The sequence below is a fragment of the Balaenoptera musculus genome, chromosome 15 (genome assembly GCF_009873245.2).
Source record: "Balaenoptera musculus isolate JJ_BM4_2016_0621 chromosome 15, mBalMus1.pri.v3, whole genome shotgun sequence".
NCBI classification, from domain to species: domain Eukaryota; kingdom Metazoa; phylum Chordata; class Mammalia; order Artiodactyla; family Balaenopteridae; genus Balaenoptera; species Balaenoptera musculus.
The window spans coordinates 76,482,068-76,489,208 of NC_045799.1; positions in this window are offsets into that span (position 1 = coordinate 76,482,068).

Here is a 7,141-nt window from a genome sequence, read left to right on the forward strand (position 1 = left end):
ACGTTCATCACTCCAACCCTCTCGGGGCTGCCGGGCTGGATAATCTGACCCCAGAGCCTGGGAAATGGTGGCATGTGTGCTAGTTAGCAAGGAGACTGAGATTTGTCTCTCCAGGCCTGCAGAATTCTGGAATGAACATGGGAAGAAAAATCACACCAGAAAGGATGCACGTTGCCTTATGGCAGAAGAGAAGCCATTTCTTCTTTGCTTTCACGTGCTCTTCTTTATCTGTGGGCGTCTGCCTTCTCTCTTAACCTCCACACAGTGTGTGTTGGAGGTAAGAGAGAAGTGTTGATAACCTGGATACTGGTGTCACGCAGACCTTGGTTCAAGTCCAGGCTCTGTATCTTATTAACTGTGTGAACTTGGCAAGTTACTCAACCTCCCAAGACACACTTTCTTCTTTTGGTATTAAAAATACCTCACTGGCTTGTCGTGGGGATTAAAGGAGATGAAATATTTCACGTACTTTGCTTAATACAATTCCTGATAGGTTCTCTATAAATGAGTGTCATTGGCATTGTTATCCTGTGTAACTTTCTTCCTTGTATTATTTTTAAGTTATTTTTTTTTTCCCTCTTATGGGTAAGGTTCTAGGAGAGCAAGATGTGGAAAGTGGGACTTTTTACATATCAAGAATGTAAGATGAATAAGTTGAAGATGATTGTATTTATTCTTCTGCCTGCCCATGTTTATTTCTTCTGCAAGAATAAGCTGGTCTCTTCAATCATTGCACCAAAGAGGATATACAACCTCCAGAGGTCCCCCTGCTGGGGCTCTGACGTTGGTTACTTCTTGACTTTGTTCCGGAGCCCACTGCCCATTGGGAACACTGGTGTACCCAGGCAGAGTACCAGCATCTGACAGCTGGATGTAGAGGTCTAAACCTCAGGAGGAAGGAGGTTGGAGACCTCTATTTAGGAACTCATCGGTGTGTGACCTGAATCATGACTGTGGGTGAGAGTACACAGGAGTGTGGGTAGTGGAAGCAGGACCGTAGCGAAATCAGGGGGGGGGGGCACTAACATTTAAGAGATCACTGGGGAATAAAGATCCAGTGATGGAAAACGAGGCAGAGTGGTCAGAGAGAGAAAAAGAACCGGAGAGAGAAATGTCCTGGTCTCTGAGGTTGGCAGAATAATGGCCCCTGATGTCCACATCCTAATCTCATAACTTGTGAATCTGTTTCCTTATGTGGCAAAAGGGATTTTGCAGATGTGATGAAGTTAAAGATTTGGAGATGGGGAGATTATTCTGGGTGGCCCAGTGTAGTCACAGGGGTCCTTATAAGGAAAGAGGGAGGCGGGAGAGTGAGAGAGGTGACAATGGAAGCAGAGGTCAGAGTGATGCGGTTGCTGGCTTTGAGCTGGAAGACGGCCACAGACCGAGGAATGTGGCCAGCTTCTAGAAGCTGGAACAGGCAAGGGAAGGATTCTCCCTAGAACTTCCAGAGGGAACTGGCTGACGCCTTTATTTTAGCCCCGTGAGACTCTGACCTCAAGATCATAAATATATATTAATAAAGATAATAAATTTGGATTGTTTAAGCCACTAAGTTTGTGGTAATTTGTTATAGCATCAAAAGGAAATGAATACAGTCTCTAAGGGAATAAAGTGGTCAGTGTTGGAGGGAGTGGTCCACTGTGTCTGAATTGGGTGAACGGTTGGCAATAGAAAGGGTGTCACACTAAGTCAGGGCAGTGCATACATTTTCCAAAGGGGATGGAGTTGCAGGTTGGAGGGCCAGGCTCAGGATGAGGGGTGGGGCTTCATTTACCAGGGATATGAATGATGAGCCAGGCCAGAAGAGGGGGGAACATGGCACCAAGCCTACCTCCTGGGGTAAGCCAGGCTCTGGGGCAATCCACCCAGCTGCAGCGACTGTAGGGACGGTTGGGAGAAGGCTGGGCAAACTCTGGTTGCTGCTCAGGCAGCACTGGCAGATGGGCAGTGAGCAGTAATGGGTGGGTGGGGGTTCCCATGAAGGGGGGGCACACCTAGCTGGACAGTCCTGTAGACTCTTGGTATCGGGAATGCCTCTCAGTAGGAAACAGGCCAAGTCACTGACTAGGTTGGAGTTCAAGTTTAAGGCTTCAGTCCAAGACGGGATCTGGAATATGAAATAGGTGTCCAGGAGCTGGACTAAAGCAGAACAAATGAAAAGGTGAGATTCCTGATAGATACTGATTTGGGTGAAACAGGGGCTAGTCTAGGTGTCAGAAGAGGCTCCAGAGAAGGAGAGCAGAGGAGCCTAGGACATGGGAATCAAAGCTGGGTGTCAGGGTGCTGGCCTGGTTCTCCTTCTTGCTCCAGTTCAGTTCTGTGACCATGGCAGAGATGGGGGCCGGGCAGGTCATGTCAGAGAGGTAGAAATGAGGCCAAGAGACTAGGGTAAACAGTAACCAGGAGCGAAGTTCTGCCTCCCCCATGAGTTCTTCCGATACCCCTGGTTGAGGCCTCTGGGCTGAGGTTGGAGCAGATTCGAAGGTGAAGGCTGGGATTAAGGAAGATGAGTGTGGATGCTCGCTTAAGGGAACGCCAGCTACTTGTGTCACAGCCCTATTTCGGAAACGGTGAAGATGCTGAGGCTCGAGAGGAGGTGACTTGCCCAGAGTCCTACTAAGCTGTTATGTGGTGGAGGCGGAAAAGGCTGAGGTCTCTGAACTCCCTGTCGGGGGCTCTTTTCCCTGCACGGCCAGCTCTGCAAACAGGGCCTGAGCATGATTTGCATTTGGCCTGGACCCACCTGTGCATATTTTACAAGGATCCTGCAATCTTGGCTCCCCTTTTGTAGGGAACATTCTATTTATTTGAACACCTGAGACCCCAACACTAGGTTTGGTAGAGCCTTTTCTTTTTTTTTTTTTTTTTTAATAAATTTATTTATTTATTTTGGCTGCATTGGGTCTTCATTGCTGCGCGCGGGCTTTCTCTAGTTGTGGAGAGCAGGGGCTACTCTTCCTTGCGGTGCGCGGGCTTCTCATTGCGGTGGCTTCTCTTGTTGCGGAGCATGGGCTCTAGGCGCACGGGCTCAGTAGTTGTGGCTCACGGGATCTAGAGCGCAGGCTCAGCAGTTGTGGTGCACAGGCTTAGTTGCTCCGCAGCATGTGGGATCTTCCTGGACCAGGGCTTGAACCCGTGTCCCCTGCACTGGCAGGCGGATTCTCAGCCACTGCCCCACCAGGGAAGCCCCAGTAAAGCCTTTTCTATGTTGGCGATGAGTCAACTGATGTGGGAAGGAGGTGGGAAGGGTCTGGTAAGAGAGCTAATGGATTCTGTGTGGAGATAAGACCCTTGTATTTTCTCTCCCTTTTATTTTACAATTAGATGTCCTCCCATGGAATATTTCTTCTGAATATCTCTCCGAAGAAGAAACCACTCATTGTCACAGATGGCAGAGTGAGATGTAAAAATAAATGAATGTGCAAACCAATATTTACTGAGGAGCCATGGTTCTGAAGAGGGATAGGTGGGGCCAGGGTGGGTGGGGGGTTGGGGGGAGCACAGCCAACTCATTTATGTGCTATTAACGATTAGGCCTGCCTGGGTCCCATCCTCGGAGATTTTGATTGGGTTAGGTTTGCAGTGGGGTCCAGGCATCCAGAAGTGGTTCTGATGCACATCAAAGATTGAGAACCATGAAAGTAATATTTCGCCTGTGACAATTTCACTTTGGGGGGTTTGATTATCCTCAAGTGGCCCCATAGCTCCATGGCTCCCCGAAATCTGTGCAGGGGCAGGAATCGGAAACCTATGCGGGATAGACCTATGGTGGGAGCAGATATGAGTGAGCCTAATTGACTTCCCAGAGTTCGAACGGTGCTCTGTTAGTCTCTGTTTGCCTGCTTCATGAAAAGTCTGGAGTTAGGCTCCATTTTCTGGAGAAATATTATGAGAGCGTAGTATGCATGAATTTGAGCATTTTAACATTACCCCTGGCAGTGTTAAAAGCCTATCACCTAAGTCTTTCCACGTCTTCTCCTTGCTTAAAAGCCCCATGCACGTTTCACTTCCAGAACAAGTCACCGGCTCTTAGAATACAAGATTTGCATTAGCCTGCTGGCTTCCTCTGATGGGGCTGCTCTGGGTGTGCAAACCTAGGCTTCTCTTTTTCTTATTTTACCTAACTTGGCACAGGAGGGATGAGTATAGATTTTGGTCTGTGATGCTGGTGGAATATTTCCAGATGCTAAGTGTATAATCCCTTTGGTTCTGCTGTACCTGCCAAGCGAGAGCAGAACAAGTGTGTGCTACAGCACAGAACAGAGAGTAAAACAAAAGTGTGACAAGGTTCTGCTGGCGTGCTGCACTTGAGGAGGAATGAACACAAGGTCATTAGCATGCGTGCCGACCTACATTTTTTCCCCCTTTGTGTGTAATTTTAAAGAATTTTGAATGGAAAGATAGTAGAGGGGAACAGGGAAAAACGATTTGATGGAGCAAAAAGTATCTATTAACAGTGTATTTCCCTGGTTCTAATTCAAGGAGATTTTCTGAAAATTGTTGAGCAGTGACTAGAGTCATGTTGACCTGAGAGACAGAGGTGAACTCTCTCCCAGGAGGGGAGGTGGTCAGGAAATGAACTCAAGGACCCATTGTCTTCTCTCTCTCCCTGTGTGGTGTCAGCTTGTTTGGTGGAATCTTTCTCAACAGTGGGAGGCGTTGGGCCACATGCAAAAATTTATGAGAGAGAGTAGAAAAGTGAGTATCTGAAGGCAGGTGTGTAATAGGATTTATCTGATCTCTGACCATGGACAGTCCTGGAATCCTGCAAGGTCTCTTGTTCCCACAGCACTTGTAGCCCTTTTGGAAGTTGGTCCCCATTGCCTGCTGATGGACTCTTATCCTGGGCTCTGCCTTTCTACAAGGCCTCTGATGATAGCCATTGCCAGACATCCAAGACGCTGGTTGCCACCTGCATGGCCTGCCTCTTGCCTACCCCTCCAACTGCCCCTGCCCCATTGTCGGTCCGTTTGGCCCCTGGGTCTTGGTCAGGTCCACTCCCAACAGACAGTCCAAGGCTATGTCAGCATCCCAAATACAAGCTTCTTTTGTTTCCTATTACACTTTCCATGGAATTTATTAATGCTTGACCTGTATTATTTCTAGCTATCTCCATGGGCAGTCACAAAACAGTCCTGGGAACCTGGGTTCCAGTTTTGAAATCTTGGGCGTGTTGCTTAGTTGCTCTCTGTGTGAGTGATTTCTTCCCTCAAAAGGGACAGCAGACCCTTACAACGTTGCAGCTTGGTAGACCACATTGTCAAAAGGCGCTTGATAAAAAAGACCTGCACTGATGTCTTGCTGTCTTTACTGGGTCTGTGTTTGCTGTTTTTTTCAGAGTATATCTCAGCTCTCTGAGACACAGGCCTCCTCAGTGTGGGACTCGAGTTTGTGGTTCAGTCCAGAGAGCGCTTAGAATATTTCAGAAGTGTTATAGAAAGCCATCAAACATTTTTTTTCTTTGAAACAATTTTATTCCAACTCATCTCTTCCATTTGCAATATCATCATCTTTTACATCACACATCTACTTTTTGAGTCATGTAACAAAAATTTTCAGAGGTTTTTATCACTTCTGTCCAAATCTTGATAACTGCTATTTGATAGTGAGTGTGGCTTGAGGGCAGGGATGTAACAAGTGTTTCTGGGAAGTGAAAATTGAGCCAAGTTCAATGTGAAATGCCTTGATAAGTTCTCATGCAAGTAGCAAGCATAGTAACTTTGAAGTTAAAGTACCAATTGTACCATGTAAATAAGAGTATCTGTGTTTATTTTTCTTTGGTGGGAGTGAGGATGAAATCACCCGTGCTAAGTTTTTTGGAAGACTTAGGTTGTATTTAAAAAATTCTGTTTGTATTTTAAACTTAGGGAAATTCACCCTCTCATACTTTAGCCTACACCTTAGTGAAAGTAAAACCGGCAGCTTATAGTGTTTATCCCATTAGCATTCAATTATATTTCCCAGATAAACAGCTGGAGGCCATCTCTTCAGTGACAAATGTGTTTGATTTGACTTAATCACCACCACAAGGCACATCATTTACCAACATTTGCTGTAGTACAATTTTAACAAGTAGGGTGATTCACCCTAGAAGAGAAGAGAAAAAGAATGTTAAACACCGAGAGACACAAAGAGAGGAAAAGGCAAGCATGGAATTAGAAAGGTATTTGTGCCTTTAAAAAATTCCCACTTTCATTGAACCCATAACCTTGATACAGAAAAGTGCACAAATCTTAAGGGTACATATGGTACGATGAACTATCACAATTTGAATATATCCAAGAACTAGAACATACAGCAACCCAGAACCACAGTCTCATACACTTTGTATGCCTTCCTCCCCCAAAGTAACCAATATCTCTTACGTTCTGATTTGTTTTTACGGATCTTGGCCACTGTCATCCTAGAAGTTTCTCAGCCAGGCTCTTTTGAGGAAGTCCTTGGTCTGCTTGGCAACTACAGTTTCCAGGAGTCAGTTGCTAGATTTGAGCACAGTGTCCCAAAGTTTACTAGAGGCTGGACGGAGAGCAGAAGAGGCAGGACGGGGAGCTAAGGGTTGTGATGGGAGATGTGAAGCTACCGTCCTTTCCCCTCCGTGTCCTGGGAAGCCGCAGTGCCCTCTCTCCTCCTGCTACTTACCTCTTCGGCATGGACACAGGCAGACACCTGATCTACATCCTCTCTGGGTTGCTGTAAAGCTCTAATGACATAATGGATATGAAACCACATTGAGCAGGATAAAATACTATACAATTATTGCATCCCTTAACCAATGTGATGGAGAGACATTGATAGCACAGGGAGTTGTTTTGAACAAGAGGAAGACAAGTGCACATATATCCAAACCAAAAAAGGCACTGATCCTAATGGTTTTAAGTGGCCCTAAATGTTTCTCTGAATTTGGAGATGTGCCATTAACTTAACTCTGTGGGCATAGCCCTAATAGGGCCAGAGTCTTGTAGTGACATCCACATCTTAGAGCATTCGGGCTGCTATAGCAAAAATGACCATAAACTTGGTGGCTTATAAACAACAGAAATTTACTTTTCATAGTTCCGGAGACTGGGAAGTCCAAGATCAAGGCACTGGAAGATTTGATGTCTGGTGAAAGCCTGCTTCCTGGTTTGTAGACAGTCAT